This window comes from Rhineura floridana, chromosome 2, assembly GCF_030035675.1.
Source record: "Rhineura floridana isolate rRhiFlo1 chromosome 2, rRhiFlo1.hap2, whole genome shotgun sequence".
Lineage (NCBI taxonomy): Eukaryota > Metazoa > Chordata > Lepidosauria > Squamata > Rhineuridae > Rhineura > Rhineura floridana.
In genome coordinates this window covers 222578317-222597229 of record NC_084481.1, presented here as the reverse complement: position 1 = coordinate 222597229, position 18913 = coordinate 222578317, and the positions used below count along the sequence as shown (strand labels likewise).

General features: G+C 44.3%; 1 long non-coding RNA gene across 1 annotated transcript; it reads right to left on the bottom strand.

The window, feature by feature from the left end:
* Positions 1–1491: 1491 nt before the first annotated feature.
* On the bottom strand, positions 1492–12185 carry LOC133377739 (uncharacterized). Its single transcript, XR_009760783.1, has 3 exons — positions 11790–12185; positions 7479–7800; positions 1492–5998 (listed from the first exon to the last, which is right to left on the bottom strand). It is a non-coding gene; the product is annotated as an uncharacterized LOC133377739 (long non-coding RNA).
* Positions 12186–18913: the final 6728 nt, after the last annotated feature.

Here is an 18913-nt window from a genome sequence, read left to right as displayed (position 1 = left end):
AAGCCTTGACTGTTTAAAGTGGGGCCATAGTGCTTTAAATGTCTAGTGCAGATGGAGCCTAAGATGGTATATATGCGCCACACGAATTCTTTCTAAGGCAGGGCTGTCCCTATCTTCAGGCACAGTGAGGTAGCCACCTTAGGCAGGAGATGCTGTAGTGTGGAGAGCATCTAGACCCAGGGCCATTCCTCTTCAGCAGTTGCCATGCTTCTCTGAGTCAGCACCCAAGGACTGTGACCCCTTACACGTTGCCAACGTGAGTTGGTTGTTTCACCCAGTCTCCTTCCCCAAATGCATTGGTTCTTAAGAATCTGAGAATTTGTCGGTTTCGGATTCTCATTTTTTCCCACTCTTTTTTCCAGTTCTCCACATTTCCACATCAATTTGCAATTTTTTTTTGAAAAAAGTCCTCATGAAAATTCATCAGCATTTTAGTGAGAATTTCTCCCAGCCTACCCGTTTGCCTACTATAAACACTTTTCCAAAGTAATTTTCCCTAATGTAATGCATTTGTGTATGTTATTTTCACCAATATAGTCATTTCCATACACACTTTAACCTACTGTATGCATTTTTGTACACGTTACTTGTCTGGAGAACTGCATTGCAAAATTCAGAGTAGTGCAATGGCTGTGTTTTGGTTTATATATTGTTTTGGAAAGGGCAAATGAGGTCAATTCACCTTTAAATGTGAACTGAATTGAATTTCTCCATCCCGACTCACATGGCATGCGCTTGTGCTGTTGCATTGCAACATTTGTCAAGTGGGCAGCAAGCGGGCGCCAGTAAGCAAGCAGCAATGAGTTGCTGGAGGACAGAGCTGAGTGACTGCCAAATGGCCTTCTCTGACCCCCTAAGCTAGCCTGCTGACCTGATTCTCATACAACACACACACACCCAAAAAAGAACGTAGGAGTCAGACAGTTCCTATACTGTTACTTGGACACACAGGCCTACAAATATTTAGCACCGAACTTAAAGCAAATGCACCAAGGTGTGAAGGGTAGTGGACTTTCATAACAGCAAACCTAATATTCAAGGCACACACAAACATCAGCAAGAGTAAATAATAATTGAGATTAGGGATGGCTGAGAAATTCAGTTCCGTTTGCATTTCAAGTTGAATCTATCAAATTCACACTTTCTGAAACAATATGAGAATTGAAACACAGCCACCCTTCAAAATTTCCACTTATTCAAATTTTGCAGTACAGTTTGCCAAACCAAATAATGTTTACAAAAATGCACGTTAGGGGAACGTGTGCATAAAATGAATATATGAATGAAAATAACCTAGAAAAATACATTATATGATGAGAAATTGTTTGCAAAAGTGTGTACATAAGTCAAAACCGCCTACCAAAACTGCCTACCAAAATGTGTTTATTGGGATAAATTCACAAGAAAATTCTGGAGAATTTCTATGAAGATTTTTTTAAAAAATGGCAAATTCCTGCAGAAATGTGGAGTACTGAATTTAAGATGGGAAAATTTAGAAACCGAGAGGAGTAAAATTAAAAGATCTTTCCATCCCTAAATAGGATGTAAGAGATTGGATTTTAGGAAATGATTGATCTGGATTGGAATAAAAAGATCAAGCAAGCAAAACCAACAGCTCTCTAACTCTTTCAACACTGATGCTCCTAGGAGAGGATGAAGCACTGAAAACATGGAACCAGTTCTGATATGTTACTTCAATGTCCGTCCCCCCCAAAGCATTGTGAATGGAAAGCTCAGGTTAAGACATTCCACCATTGGAAGCTGCAGCTGTCAGTCATAAAGCTATGTCCCCATCTCCTACCGCCCCTCGTGCCTGCTATTTTCCTTTTATGGAGAGCTTGGGAGAGGCCCAGAAACACATCAGTGGGTCAAAAAAATTGTAAAAATACCCTGTAAAAACAGTTTTTCATAGACTGTCTGAAGCTTCAGGAGCAGCCTGCTTCCCTTTGGACAAGACTAGGTTTTCTGCAGAGGAGGCCCACATACCTCTAAAGTGGCCTGCTTTGGATTAGGACTTGGGCTTCCTCCAAAGCAGGTGCTCACTCCTGCTTGGTGTGCTGCAAGATACAATTAGATGACTTTTGGCAAGTGTAGAACCTAACTAGGACAAACTTGCCATGCCATTTACGAGCACAAAAATCAAGGGTTCCTAACTGTGTGTTTCCAAGGGAAAGGCAGGAGGCAGGAGGAGAGCTTGCTTAATCTTTCCCACACCTGTCAATTCTCTCCCACAAAGGTCCTCTGGTTGTTTTTAAGCTTGTTCTTATGCCAGCCAGACTTTGAAAGCAGACGTCAGCCTAGCGGATTTGAGGGTGAGAACCTGCTGGTATGGGAAAGGTGAACTGTCCTCTTCCCTCCCACTGAGTCCCCTGCAAATGGCCACCCTGGTATAAACAAAACAAATGTCTGAGAACGCACATGTTTGCTGGAGAAAAGTGTCACTCCATTCTTAGCAGCAAAAAGTTGAAGGAACTGGTATGTTTCGTCTGAAGGGGGGACACCTGATAACACTCTTCAAATATCCAAAGGATGTCACATAGGAACATGGGAATCTGCCTTGTACTGAGTCAGACCATTGGACAATCGGCCTCAGCGTTGTCTACTCTGACTGGCAGCAGCTTTCCAGGGTTTCACCCAAGCATCTTCCCCAGCCCCATGTGGAGACACCAGGGGCTGAACAAGGACTGAGCAACGGTCCTTCCTCAAGGACCGTAGAGGAGCAAAAGCTTACTCTCTGCAGCCCCAAAGGGGCCGGACTGCATCAATACCTGATGGAACGCCTCTCCTGACACGAACCCACCTGTACACTACACTCAACATCAAAAGCCCTCCTCCGGGTGCCTACTCCAAGGGAAGCTCGTAGGATGGCAACAAGGGAGAGGGCCTTCTCAGTGGTGGCCCCCAACTTATGGAGTGATTTCCTTGACGAGGTGCGCCTGGTGCCAACACTGTTACCTTTTCGGGGCCAGGTCAAGACTTTCCTCTTCTCCCAGGCATTTTAGCATGTGTTTTTAAATTGCTTTTTAAAAATGTGCTTTTAAATTTGTATGCTTGTTTTTAATGTTTTCAATTGTTGTAAACCGCTCAGAGAGCTTCGGCTATGGGGCGGTATACAAATGCAATAAATAAATAAATAAATAAATAAAATCTAATGGGCTTAAAATACAGGAGGCAGATTTCAGATGAAGATAAGAAGAAATGTCTTGATGGTAAGAGCAGTTCACCAATGGAACCCAATAAGGGAAGGTGATGCAGAAGACCCCAGGTTCGATCCCCAGAATCTTCAGGTAGGGCTGGAAATGTCCCCTGCCTGAAACCCTGGAGAGGAGAATCGGGGTGTCCCAACAACTCTCAGTACCCTTAACAAACAACAGTTCCCAGGATTCTTTGGGGGGAAACCATGACTGTTTAAAGTGGTATGATACTGCTTTAAATGTATAGCGCACATGGGGTACAAATTGTTCATCATATCACACATTCACCTCTCGGGCTATCTGCCTTCCAGGCTGAGTGTGTGGCAAAACTTGCATCACTGTCACAGTAACTTCATGTGTCTTCAGACCAAAATTGCCAGAGTGGCTTATCGGTCAATCTGTGTTCCCAGGGAACTCAGAGAACTGTAACTCCAGCTCTTAGCACTCTTAACAAATGACAGTTCCCAGGATTGTTTGGGGGCAGCCATGACTCTTTAATGTGGTATAATAGTGCTTTCAATGTATATTGTAAAATAGGTCCTGCATGCAGAGCTTGGAAAAGTTACTTTTTTTGAACTACATCTCCCATCAGCCCCAGCCAGCATGGCCACTGGATTGGACTGATGGGAGTTGTAGTTCAAAAAAGTAACTTTTCCAAGCTCTGCCTGCTCGTAGCAGTGCAGGGAAGCAGAAAATTATCGGAGGGTAATATCCTCCTGGCCTTCCAATTATCCACAAGGCTAGGAGCAGAAATGATGGACTATTTTCTCTGTCATGTATACTCTCTCTCTCACACACACACACACACAAACGCACAAATATTTATCTCTGTTCCCAACCCCTGTTGCTTTCTTTCCCCCTCTCATCTGCTACTGTCTCATCCCGACAAATCTAGTCTGGAGACTTCAAACCTTAACCAAACAATCCCAGGCCGCCGTCTTCAGCCAAGGAGAGAGACCCGACTTTTGCCACACATAGCTCCCGCGTAACCTGAACTCCCTTGCAAGATTAATAAGATTCTTTTCGGGAGGATGAACCTGGTGGAAAGAGCGGCAGTGAACAGGTGGGCCTGTAGCAGGAAAGAAAAGAGAAAGTGCGGATCAAATATAGCCTTTGAACGGGACTGCTCAGCCGTGTATCAGGTATCTGCCAATTCCCTGGAAATCTTTCACTACCCAGCAGTTGTTGGGCAAGGCGGAGGGCAAGCTCTGTGGTCTTAATTAGGCCAGGTGGGGTGATGCCTTTTAAAGAAGAAAGGAAGGAAAGGACTCTGCTAACACCCAGCATTAGCGCACATGTCATTTGCTCAGAGAATAAAGAGGTGCCTCCTGACAGAGCAGATTGCACAGATGTAACCTTGTTTTCTAAATTGGGGTGGGGGAGGAGGAGGATTTTCACACAAGGGAAATTCCTTATCCATTGATGATGTTACCATCCGCCCAGTTGAACAGGCCCATAGCCTTGGCTTTATCTCTGACTCCTCTCTCTCTCTCCTTTGTTTCTCATATTCAGACCACTGTCCAGTCGTATCATGTCTCCCTACCACATTGTAGAAATATGTCCCTTGCTTGTTGCTCCCTTGACCAAAAAAAAAAACCCTCTCCATGCCTAGGGATGGGGGAGAAATATGGTAGAGTTCACCTTTAGAGGCAAACCCTTCCTGAGTTGTGCTTGCCGAAACAATACACAAATGGAGACACAGTCATCGTTCTAAATTTGCACTCCTTTGGATTTTGCAGCGCAATTCTCCAGCCAAGTAATGTACAGAAATACATATGCGAGAGACGTGAGTGCATTAAAATGCAATTATTATCGCTGTTGTTGATATTGTTATTATTCCCACAGAAGTCTGAGGCAGCCAAGAGCAAAGTGGTAAAGCAATTCTATTAAAAACATATTTAAAACAATTGTTGTTGCTATGTGCCTTCAAGTTGATTACGACTTATGGTGACCCTATGAATCAGCGACCTCCAAGAGGATCTGTCATGAGTCACCCTGTAAGTTCAGGTCTGTGGCTTCCTTTATGGAATCAATCCATCTCTTGTTTGGCCTTCCTCTTTTTCTACTCCCTTCTGTTTTTCCCAGCATTATTGTCTTTTCTAGCGAGTCATGTCTTCTCATGATGTATTTAAAACAATTAAAAACATTTAAAACATTAAGAACATACAAAAAACATATAAAACAGGTTAATGACAGTGCTCATTGGGACGGAAGAGAGGGAGGGGAGACGGGATGGCAGTGCACTCAGAGGAACTCTGGATTGGCATCAGGGTCTCTGCAGATGTGCCACCTACCTGGAGTACCCCCAACCTCACTACCACCACCACCACCCATATCTCCCGTCCTGACAAGGGCAGCACTGTCAGCACTGAGAGGATGCTACTGCCTCCACACACCCTCTTGAGCCACCCCTAACAGTAATAGCCTTCCACACTTCCTCAGTGTACCTCTGAGGCCTCCTTTCCCTTTGCTTTTGTTACTGGTTCTGTCTGTTCTTTCCATTTCCAAATCCCCACTCAGAGTCTCCTCAGGCCGACCAGTCTATCTCAGATTAACCAACATCACAGGATTGTTGGGAGGATTTTTAAAAAAGGATATATAACCACAATATAACCACAGCTCCTTGGGGGGAAGAACAGGACACATAGGCGATAAGTAATTAAGGCTGCTTTCACACTGCACTTTATTCCATTATTCTGAGGATTTCTTACCTAGTAATTTGCGCATTATATTTGCTCTTTCGTGCGATGTACAGGCTAGCTCCGGAATTCTAGTGGAATGTAGTGCAAGTTTAGAGCAAATTTCTGTGATAAATGATACCAGAAATAATCCGTTAGCAAGGCTGGGAACCTGGAAAATCATGGGAGTTTTTGGCTAGCTGCATCAAGGGCAAGGATTTCCTTTCCTGCTTACCTCCCCACATGCCCCCAAAATCTGTTCTGGGGGTTCCCTCAACCCTCTGGAGCAGATTTGGGCATGGTGCAAGGTGTGTGCAGGCGGAAGAGAGAGGGGAAATCTCATTGCACTAGCCAGCCTAATCCTTGCGCCGGTGCAAGGATTTAGTTGAATACCACCTTGTGTTTCCACCATAAAAAGCCGTGACTGCCTCTGTCCTTATGATCCAGCCCAGACCCAGCAGTCTTCAACAGAGGCCCTTCTCCATGTACCTCCCCTGAGGTAGGTGTGGAGGGTAGCCATGCAAAAACAGGCCTTTCCAGTAGTGTCCCCCGCCCCAATATGTGGAATGCCTTCCCCAGGGAACCATGCTTTGCGCCATCATTATCTGTTTTGGGGCATTATTCATTCGGGCCTTTGGTCACATAGCTGGCCTCTGTGGTGGTGCTCATATTTTACTGAGGTGGGCAGGACTTTCCTTATTATGGCATTGGATGAGCATGTTAGGTATTTTGTATTGTATATTGTTTTAAATGTCCTGTTGTAATTGTTTTTATCTGTTGTATTTTATTTTGCAAGTCCCTTTTAGCTTTCCTAAGGCAAAAAGCAACCAGCATATTGGCTTTTGTTTATTATTGTTGTTGTTCTTTTTGTTATTTATTAGTTTTGGAGGCTTAGAACAGCCTTTCCCAACCAGTGTGCCTCCAGATGTTGTTGGACCACAACTCCCATCAGCCTCAGCCAGCATTGCCACTGGTCAGGAAAGTTGGGAATTGTGGTCCAAGAACATCTGGAGGCACACTGGTTGGGAAAGGCCGGCTTAGAACATCATCCCCTCTATTTCTGATGGTCACGCTGTGAGTAATGATGGTTATGAAGCCAAAATGACACTATCCACATATGACCACACATAGGGGAAGGTATCAACAGACTTGGGAAACCCTGAGAAGTACCAACACCCACCCCAAATAAAACCATAATGGGGTGGGGATCCCAGATACAGGCCAATGAGAGCTAAGCATGCTCAATGGCCATGAAATGTTGACTGGCTGTTGGAGAAAATTTTGGGGGGGGATGGAATGACATGTCCAGGAAGAGGGCATGGCGGCTGGCTGGCTGACACCCTAAACAAGAGGACTCCACACTGCCACATTTCATTGCAGGGTCTACTTGTATTTATGTTCAACTAATTTTCACTCAGAGTAGGCCCACTAAAATTAATGGCCATGACTAACTTGGGTCCATTCATTTCAATGGGTCTACTCTGAGTAAAAGTTAGCAGAATTCAACCCATAGTTTCTGCATTCATTTTTTTTAAAGACAAAGCAATAGATTCATTGTGAACACTTCACTTTTTCCCTCTTCTGTCATAATGAAATATTATTTTACCTGCACGGGGGCGATTCGTTACGACAGACATTGGTTGAGAAGATTTCATACCAGCTTGACAATTAATCCTGAAAACTGGTCCATAACAGTCCACAAACGTCAACACCAGCCCCCAGCATCAACAGACCTCCAATTTACACAGCTGCTTTTGATGGAGATATTGTCGTGCTGGTGGTTATCTATCCATGCTGTAGTGGCTTGTGAACAAAGTCCAGGATGTTTGCTTCATAAGACCTCTTTTAGAAATATTTGCTGAGCTGTAAAACTTGCATTCTTCCTTTTTGGATGACTATTTCTAGAGCACCCTTCATCCCATTAGATCCTGGGGCAGTGAACACAAAAGATAAAACAATGAATTTAAAAGAGAATTAAAACATTATTTTAAATCAATAAAACAGATCAGCAGCAGGCATCAAAATATTCATGCCCGGTCACAGACCTCCCCCAAATGCCTTTGTGAAAAGATGTGATTTTAGCTGTCACCTAAAACCATATGTAAGCCGCCTTGGGTTTCTATCATGAAAAGAAAGGTGGGGTATAAATGTAATAAACAACAACAACCATAACAGCAACAAAAACAACAATAGTAATAATTGAGGAGGGTGGACTTATCTCCAGGGGGGAACAATGAGGATGCCCTATCCCATGTCACCATATAATAGGCCATGCCCGCTGATAGGACCACAAGACAGGCCTCCCCCACAGATTCCTGGGTCCAAAATTCTTTAGGCCTTTATACAAGTGGCCCAATGTCAAATAGGCAGCCAGTGCAGTTCCTCAAGGATCATATCATCCCTTCTTGTCATACCATGCACAACTTGTGCAGCTGCATTCTGCGCTAGCTGCAGCTTATGGGGCTCCTGAAGGGTAGCCCCCCATGTAGCACATTACAGTAGACCAACTGGGACTAATGGGAACCAAATATCAGTGGATAGGCTAAGTGAATCTGAAGCTTTCCTTCTTTCCAGATCTCACCACAGTTCACTCAACATTCGGGATGGGCGAGAATTTCAGTTCAGTTCGCATTTCAATCCGAATCTATCTAATTCACACTTTCTGAAACAATATAAGAACTGAAACACAGCCATCCTTCAAACTTTGCACATATTCAGATTTTGCGATGCAGTTCACCAACCGAATCATGCTTACAAATATGCATATATTATTTATTTATTATTTTATTTATTATATATATATATTCTGTCCTTCCTCCCAGCAGGAGACCAGGGCAGCAAACAAAAGCACTAAAAACACTCCAAAACATCATAAAAACAGACTTTAAAATATATTACAAAACATCTTTAAAAACATCTTAAAACATCTTTTAAAAACATCTTTTTAAAAAAGCTTTAAAAATCATCTTTAAAAGCAATTCCAACACAGACTATTAGGGGTACGTGTGCATAAAAATGAATATATGAGTTAAAATAACATGCAAAATGCATTATATGATGAGAAATGCTTTGCAAAAATGTGTTTATTATGAGAAATTCTCACTAAAATGCTGGAGAATTTTCATGAGGATTTTTTTAAAAAAAGCAACAACCAAACAAAGGCTAATTGCTGAGGAAATGTGGAGAACTGAATTTAAGATTGGAAAAATGAGAAACTGAAAGAACAGAAATTGACAGATCTTTCCATCCCTACTCAATATGGATTGATCCACAGCAGACGCAAATACATTTTTGACCAAGTGTAAATGTGACATTTGGTTATTGATGTCATAGTTGCTGTTGTCACTTGAGAATCTCAAGGGTGTGAAATGATTCTCTTTCAGGTCAGTGGACTGAAAAGTGAATTAAGTAAAAGTAGCATGAGTTTGGCTGGCCAGTTCAGAGCTGGATTGAGGCAATGAAAGTTTCCTTATCCTTCGCTTACCAAAATATTCAGCAGAATGAGAGAGGGGTGGAATTAAAACTGTGAAAACCCGCAGTGCCTTGGAAGGCATGGTGTCCACCTAACAAATAATGAGGATGTTCTTCCCCAATCCCAAATACCTCTCATTCATCTAACTCAGCCTTTCAGATGTTCTGGAATGCAGCTCCCATCAGCCCTAGCATTGCACACCTCTGTTTGGCTGGGAATAATGGGAGTTGTAGCCCAAAACATCTGGAGGTCACCAGGTTGAGGAAAGTTGACCTAACGATACTATGAGTGCCCTCATTTGCTTAATGTTATTCAAGCATGCTTACATTACTCCAGCAAACATCAGAGGAATGGGGCAATTGTTTTTTTCTTTGCATTAGCCAGAAAGAGCTGTGTCATCTTATTATTATTATTTTATTATTTATTATTTATTTATTTATTAAATTTATATACCGCCCAACTAGCAATAGCTCTCTGGGCGGTGAACATAAAATAGCATAAAAATACAATGAATAACAAAATAATACTAAAATACAATCAACAATCCAATACAATAAACATTTTTAAAAGTAAATCAGTGTAACTTAAAATGCTTCAGAGAATAGGAAGGTTTTGACCTGGCGCCGGAAGGAGAGCAGAGTCGGCGCCAGGCGTACTTCCTCAGGGAGACTGTTCCATAGTTCGGGGGCCACCACTGAGAAGGCCCTAGATCTTGTCATCACCCTCCGGGCCTCCCTGTGAGTTGGAACCCGGAGGAGGGCCTTCGTAGCAGAACGTAGTGCACGGGCCGGTTCATATCGGAAGAGGCGTTCCGCAAGGTATCGTGGTCCCGCACCGTATAAGGCTTTATAGGTTAATACCAACACTTTGAATCTAGCCCGGAAACATATTGACAACCAGTGCAAGCTGGCCAGAACAGGTGTTATATGCTCGGACCGCTTGGTCCTTGTCAGCAATCTGGCCGCCGCATTTTGCACTAGTTGTAGCTTCCGAACTGTCTTCAAAGGTAGCCCTACGTAAAGCGCATTACAGTAATCCAAATGTGAGGTTACCAGAGCATGTACCACTGATGTAAGGTCCTCTTTACTCAAATAGGGACGTAGCTGGGCTACCAACCGAAGTTGGTAAAACGCATTCCTAACCACCGAGGCTACTTGAGCCTCAAGTGAGAGGGAAGAGTCTAAAAAGACTCCCAGACTACGAACCCGGTCCTTTAGGGGGAGTGTAACCCCGTCCAGGACAGTGTATATATCCACCATCCGATCAGAGAACCCGTCCACCAACAGCATCTCAGTCTTGTCTGGATTGAGCTTCAGTTTGTTAACTCTCATCCAAGTCCATTGTCGCGGCCAGGCAACGGTTCAGCAAATCGACAGCCTCACCTGAAGAAGATGAAAAGGAGAAGTAGAGCTGCGTGTCATCAGCATACTGATGACAACGCACTCCAAAACTCCTGATGACCTCTCCCAACGGCTTCATGTAGATATTAAAAAGCAGGGGGGACAAAACTGACCCCTGCAGGACCCCATATTGGAGAGCCCGCAGTGTCGAGCAATGTTCCCCAAGCACTACCTTCTGGAGACGACCCGACAAGTAGGAGCGGAACCACTGCCAAGCAGTACCTCCAACTCCCAACTCCGCGAGCCTCTCCAGAAGGATACCATGGTCGATGGTATCAAAAGCCGCTGAGAGATCAAGGAGAATCAACAGAGTTACACTCCCTCTGTCTCTTTCCCAACATAGGTCATCGTACAGGGCGACCAAGGCTGTCTCGGTGCCAAAACCGGGCCTAAAACCCGATTGAAATGGATCTAGATAATCAGTTTCATCCAATAGCGCCTGGAGCTGGCCAGCAACCACCCGTTCCAAAACCTTGCCCAGGAATGGAACATTCGCCACTGGCCTGTAGCTGTTAAAATTGTCTGGGTCCAAGGAAGGCTTTTTCAGGAGTGGTCTCACCACTGCCTCTTTCAGACAGCCCGGGACCACTCCCTCTCGTAAAGAGGCATTTATCACTTCCTTGGCCCAGCTACCTGTTCCATTCCTGCTAGTTTTTATCAGCCAGGAGGGGCAAGGATCCAGTACCGAAGTGGTTGCACGTACCTGTCCAAGCACCTTGTCCACGTCCTCGAGTTGAACCAACTGAAGCTCATCCAACAAAACAGGACAAGACTGTGCTCCGGACATCTCACTAGAATCTACTGCTATAACTTGAGAGTCTAGGTCCTGGTGGATACATGAGATCTTATTCTGGAAGTGATCGGCAAACTGATTACAGCGGGCCTCCGATGATTCCACCATGTCCGGAGGGTTTGAATGGAGAAGCCCCTGGACAACTCGAAAGAGCTCCGCTGGGCGGCAAAGAGATGATTTAATAGTGGCAGCAAAATGATGTTTTTTAGCTGCCTTCACTGCTCCTACATAGAGCTTAGTCGAAGCACTAACCAGCGTATAATTGTATCCGTCGGGAGTTCGTCTCCATCTGCACTCAAGCCGCCTCCTATCTTGCTTCATCGCTCTCAGCTCCGGAGTATACCATGGAGCTGTATGAGCTCTACACAGGAGAGGGCGTGCAGGAGCAATCGTGTTTACAGCCCGGGTCATCTCCTTATTCCACAGAGCGACCAGGGCTTCAGCAGGAGCGCCAGTCCTATCAGCCGGAAAATCCCCCAGAGCCCTTTGAAAACCTTCAGGATCCATTAGTCTCTGGGGGCGGACCATTTTAATAGGTCCCCCACCCTTGCAGAGGGAAGAGGTTACTGAAAGTCTAAACTTCAGCAAGCAGTTTGAGTCAATGAATTTTTTTACGGGCATGGGAGCACCCAGTGTTGCCCACAAAGGCTTCCCTATGTGTTTCATTATAGGAGCCAGTTCTTCCTATGTATGCCTTTACAACATGCAGACCAGCTCCCTCCACTGGGAAAGGATGGCTCTGGTTCAACGTTAGCATTGCTCAAAGCCAGGCAATGTTCTCTGGTAGCATTCTGCATGTGCCAATGGGCTTGCCTGGCCATGCCTATATCTTTATCATTTTAATTAAACTCTGGAGGCAGGGGGAGAATCCCAAGGAGTTAGCTTGAGATTCACGGCTTTGGTATTTGCTCTTGGCTCCAACAAGGATGTTTTCCCTTCTCACTTCCTTTCTGGTAAAGGGGAGGGGTATGAAAGTGTCTGAAACGGCTCACCTTGGCTTTACTCATTGTGTTTGTGAGAGATGGGCCACATGGGGAGGTCTGCCCAACATCTCCCATTAAGCATCTCCTCATTTTGCAACCCTTATTCAGTACGTTGGCGTTTGGGTGAATCAGCACAACGGAACTCAGTGTTCCTCATGCACATGCATGAGGGCTGGGAAGTCAGGCGCCAGGAAAATATTTTGAGCAGTAGAATTACTACTTCGAAAGGGACTCTGGGCAAAACTCACAACTTACATTTCTATCCCCCTTTGGCTACCTCATCGCCAATGTGTTCTTATGCAATAACAGGGCCCATTTGTGTGCTGACAACAGTGTGTTGGATTATCAATCAAGTCACACAAACATGTTGCACCTTGAGCTAAGGTGCAACCTTAACATGTGTCTGTTTTTTTTTAAAAAAAGAAGGAAGTGCCAGTTTATACCAACTCTTTTACTAATCTAACTACCATGGGGTTCCCCCTGAAAATCCTGCAAATTGCAACTTGATGTAGGTGTTAAGAATTCTCCTTCTAGCCCAGGTGTAGGGAACCTTTGACCCTCCAGAACTACAACTCCCATCACCCCTGGCTGTTGGCCATGCTTGCTGGGGCTAATGGGAGTTGTAGTTCAACATCTGGAGGGCCACAAGTTCCCCACACCTGCTCTAGCCCTTTTCATGTGTCACTCACATTTTCATGTTGACTGTGGGTTGGGGCCACACTTCTAGCCCTGCCCCAAACTTTGCATCTTCTTCCTGTAACATACATGTGTTGCACATAAGGTTGGGAGGGAAATGTGTTTCAGTTTGCGTTTAAAGGCAAACCTACCTAATTCACACATTCTGAAACAAAACACAGATCGAAACACAGCCATCCTTTGAACTTCACACTCCTCCAGATTACTCCAAGTAATGTCTACAAAAATGCATATGCTGGGGTGTGCATAAAAATGCCTATATTAGTGATCATGCATAACATACAAAATGCATTATAGTAAGGACAATTACTCTGCAAAAATGCGCATGTTAGGCAAAACTGCATGCAAACATGTGCATTAGGAGAAATTCACACTAAAATGCTGTTGAATTTTCATGAGGATTTTTTTAAAAAAATGCAAACTGATGTGGAAATGTGGTAAACTAAACCTAAGACTGGAAAAATGAGAAACAGAGCAACTGAAATTTCAGATTTGCCCATCCCTAGAACTTCTGCCCAGTTGTCTTCTCTTCAGACAACTGCATGCAACATCTAGTTCTTGCAGGAAGAAGTTGTTAAGCTGCAGGCTGGAGTTAAAAGCATGGCATCGCTCTGCAGAACACAGAAATGCCCTATATGTGGGTAACACATGAACAGGGCTTTAGAGATCTTTAGCCACCGCAAACATTGCTATTCCCAGCTTTCTTCTAAGAAGAAGGAACTGTCAGAAGCTAAGCAGCACCCTGCTAGCTCAGACAAAAAAAATCTGTGGTGCAGTTAGGCAAGTTTAGATTCTGAACTTTATGGTTTTACAGGGGTTGACATCGTTAGATGATAATGGGTGGGGCCCTGGTTCAAAATCCTGCCCTCATCACACCACGGGGGAAAAACCCATGTAGTCTAGCATCCTGCTTTCAACTGTGGCCACCCAGATGCCTCTGGAAACCACAAAACCAGGACATGAAGTGACAATACCGTCTCCTGTTGTTCATTTGTAGGATCTGATACATAGGAACGCAGACAGCTGCCTTATACTGAGTCAGACCATTGGTCTATCCAGCTCAGTATTGTCTACACTGACTGGCAGCAGCTCTCGAAGGTTTCAGACAGGGTTCTGTCCCTTCCCTAAGACAGCAACATGCAGCGAAGCTTTGCCTGTGCCTGTAGTGGCCTCTTTCTGACAGCCACAACTGGCAAGTGTGAGTGTGGAGCCTTCTTCCTGACCTCACCTTGCCATATGCTCCCATCAAAGTCACAGGGAAGAGTGTTTTTCAGTTCTGCTACCTGAGTTCCTTTCATGAGTTCCAGGATGAGATGCCAAGGTCTTCTAGCTCTAAAGCATGTGTTCTATCACCAAACTAGAGCTCCTTCCATTCTTTTTTAGTTGAGGCATTTTACAATTCTAACCCTTCCTTCCACCTGTGCCTGAGTCTTTCATTTTTCAGAAAAACTAACTAAATTATTGAATTCTGGAAAGACCATTATTGTTGACTTTATGGCAATCACCATCACATTATTTCAAGGCAAAGGTTGAAAAACCCTGATGTGTGCAATGCTCTTGATGGCTTTTGCAAAAGGAAGTCCACTCACCAGTCTATTTTTTGTCAACAAAGGGCTGATTAGAAGCTCATACCAATGCCTTCTAAACAATAAGTACAAATATCAAGCTCCAAGCCTGTTGGGATGCTGATAACATATAACTGCTACATAGCGGGGGGGGGGATGGGAAGAGTGCCTGTAATGTTTGTTGCTGTCTGTGTTCTGTGTTCAAAACTGCTTTGCTGCTAAACAGATCAACTACTGGAGGGTGGAGATGCAAACAAAGGGATTTTGCATGAAACAATAATAAATTGTTACGGGCAAAAGATGGCTGCTATTTTTGGCCCCTTCCTGTCGCATGTTCCCTTGATTATAAGCACGGCTGTGTGCATAAATCAAGTGGGTGTGCATGCACCTAGATATTTAATATTCTGATTCCAGGCAATTCAAATCTCCGAGAAAAGCAAGATGTGGCATCCTACACAAATTATACAAACTGAGAAACTTTGCATCGCTTCTCTTATTTTGCATATTCTATTCTGGTTTTGCTAGTCACAAGGAGGAACATGGTGCTTTTCAAAGCACTGGTGCTCACCCCCCACCCCATCACTGGAAACCTATTTCAGTCACCTCTCTGCTTTCTGATGTATCAGGGGGCATTGCCCGCTCACACTCAAGCACGGCTGCCCTGAATCTACCCCCTTTTCAGGGATCTGGTTTGCAGTCTGCAAAATACAGGGCTGTTGCATGGTGAAATTTGGGATGGGGTGGGATGTTGCATGCAGAAGGTCCCAGGTTTGACTCTCAGCATCTCAAGGTAGGGATGGGAATGTTTCCTGCCTGAAACCCTAGAGAGCCACTGTCGGTCAGTGTCGACAGTACTGAGCTTGGTGGACCAAGGTAAAGAAGTTTTATGTTTTGCCTTTGACAGCAATCAAGTTGGTGGGCAAAGAAGAAAGGGCCTTTTCTGCAGTGGTCCCACATCTCTGGGATGCTTTACCAGCTGCACTCTGGCAGGACCCATCACCTACCAAGACCCACTCACTTTTCCTGACTTGTGTTCTGATGGTTTTTGCTGTGGTTGTGTATGATATTTTGGGGTTGGGGTCAGAGCTTGGAAAAGTTACTTTTTTGAACTACAACTCCCATCAGCCCAATCCAGTGGCCATGCTGGCTGAGGCTGATGGGAGTTGTAGTTCAAAAAAGTAACTTTTCCAAGCTCTGGTTGGGGTCTTGGGTTTTGGTCTGTGTGTTTGTGATTTAGGGAGGAAGCTTAACTCCCTCATGTTGGTAGCTGAACATTAGAGGAAGGATCGCAGCTGAGTGAGAGAGCCCATTATTTGCATGCAAAAGGTCGAGGGTCAGTCCCTGCCATCTCCAGATAAGGATGGGAAAGGCTCCCTGTCTGAAACCTTGAAGAGCTGCTGCCAGCCAGGGTTGACAATATGGAATTAGGTGGCTGAAGGCAGCTTCCTTTGTTCTGGAAGGAGGTTAGGATGATGTGTGGGCTTCTCCCTTCCATCCTCTGCCAGAACATCACCACTGACTGGGGGCTCCGCTGCAGTGCAGGCCCAACCTCTGCCTAAGCAGGCAAGACGCTACAGCCAACAGTTGTCCTGAAAGCGCTTACTGGGGTAGGGCCCAGAGACGGGACATTGTGGGGGCAGAGCTAGCCCTGTGAAGGATCCATTGGATCCTATGCTTGCCCATTGCTGGGTGAGGGGCACAGTTCAGGCCCCTCTGCAGCACTAGCCTGGAGTCGGTGCAGCAACCATCTCGCTCACCTGAGCAAACTGCCCGCCCCCCTTCCGCCCCACCTCGCAAGATCTGGCAGAGCTTTGGATGCTGCAGTGACTCCTGAGTTCTGATTGTTCCCCAGGAAGGGTCAGGATTGCTCTGCCTTTGAAGGGCTTTTAATGATTTTGCTGCTGTTGTGCTGCATTGCAATTTTATTGCAGTCTGCCTTGGGAGTGAGGGAGTGGGTTTCTCTTTTAAAGAAGGCATGATGATATTTAGAAGACAATAAATCAAGGCCCTGAGAACAATGCTGTGTGACGACTTAGTTCTCAAAGGAGAGTTTGGGTCGTATTCAACAAAGTCTTATGCAGAATTGTTGTTATGTGCCTTCAAATCGATTACAACTTATGGCGACCCCATGAATCAGCGACCTCCAATAGCATCTGTTATAAACCACCCTGTTCAGATCTTGTAAGTTCCAGTCTATGGCTTCCTTTATGGAATCAATCAATCACTTGTGTGGCCTTGTTTGGTATTTTAATATATATATAAAATATATAAATATAAATATATAAATATAATATATATATAAATATATATATATAAATATATATATATAATATATATATAAAATGAAATAGGAAATGGTTTTGTGGTCCTATTTCTCAGCAGAGATATAAACACAAGCAGTAGAGTGAGAATATAAACCAGTCCACACCTTTCCCACAGATGTACTAGTTAGTCAAATAACTCACACACAGAGTCTTCTTAGGTAAAAAGATAAAGAATATTTACTCATGACCTTTCATATGTTCAGGAAACATAGGCTCTAGCTTAGATGAAAGAAAAAGTAGAAGTCTTAGTCCATTTTAGTCTTTGGTAGTGATGCTCTCAGGAGAGCATCTGACTTGCGGCCTCTTGCTGAGGTAAAAAGCTCAGTAATGGAGATTACGCAGGAATCTCCAGGACAAAGGAGGAGGAAGCCAGGTAACTAATCCCACCCATTAGGAAGTTATATCATGGTAAACAGGTACATGGGATATTTCCCAAATATCCCTTAAAGGGGACATCTCCCTTTTACAAGGGAGCATGCAAGTTTGCCTCTTCCAACACTCCTCCTCAAACAAACGTGTGAGAATCTAACAGCCCCATCTTGACACGAAGTCTCTGGAAACAGTCTCTTGGCAATGGCTTTGTCACGATGTCAGCTGTCATTCTGTAGTTGGACAGTAGTTCATCTTGATGAATCCTTTCTCTGTCAACTCATGCACAATATGGTACTTTATCCCTATATGTTAAGTGTGTGGTGTGATTCTCTCAGTCTGAGAAAGTCTAATACAACTTTGGTTGTCTTCCGTCATCTGGATTGGTCTTTGCACTCTTATTCCAAAGTCCTTTAGTCTGTTGAGCCAAATTGCTTCTTTGCACACTTCTGCAGCAGCTATGTACTCAGATTCTGTGGAAGAAAATGCTATTATGTCTTGCTGGTGACTAGCCCAGGAGATAGGTCCATCTCCATATGTAAACAGGAAGCCGCTAGTTGACTTAGAGTCTGAGCTATCTCCAGCCCAGTCAGCGTCAGTGTAACACACAAGTTTTGGATCACTATTAGCTGGCACTCTCAGCTTAAAGTCCATAGTCCCTTTCAAGTATCTAGCCACCTTTTTGACAGCAATCTAGTCCTTTTGTGTGGGTGTGCTAGTTTTCCTACATAGGATCCCTACTGCACTTGCTATGTCAGGTCTGGTGTTTGTAGTTAAGTACAGAAGCTTCACTATTGCTGTTCTGTACTTATTGTTTGGTAAAGGTTCACCTACATCACTGTCTTTAAGAAAGTCTGTTGCCATGGGCGTTGCTACAGGATAGGAATCTCTGAGTTCTAGAGTCTCTAAAAGATCAACAGTCATTTGCTTTTGGTTGAGTAGGTAGGAGCCATCTGCTTCCCTTTCATTCTGGATGCCTAGGTTGTATGTTGCAGTAGCTAACTCTTTGATTTCAACTTGTTTAAATTATGTACAATTTCTGTGTAGTCTTGATCTCTTTGAGTCGCCACAATCAAGTCATCAGCATCAATCAGAATACATGTCAAATGTCCATCTTTGCTTCTGGTGTACAGGCATTGGTCTACCTCACCTTGCTTGAAGCCTTGCTCCTTGAGCATTTTATCCAGTTTCTCATTCCAGGCTCTTGCAGCTTGCTTGAGTCCATACAGGCCCTTTTTAAGTTTGCATACAAGATGTGCTTGCTTCTGGTTCATGAAGCCTGGAGGTTCTTGCATGTACAACTCTTCTGTTATTTCTCCATGCAGAAAGTCTTGACATTGAGGTGTCTGACGTGCATCTGTTTGGAGGCTGCCACACTTAGTAGCATTCTTATTGTGCTATGTTTGACAACAGGAGCAAAAATAGCATCATAGTCCTCT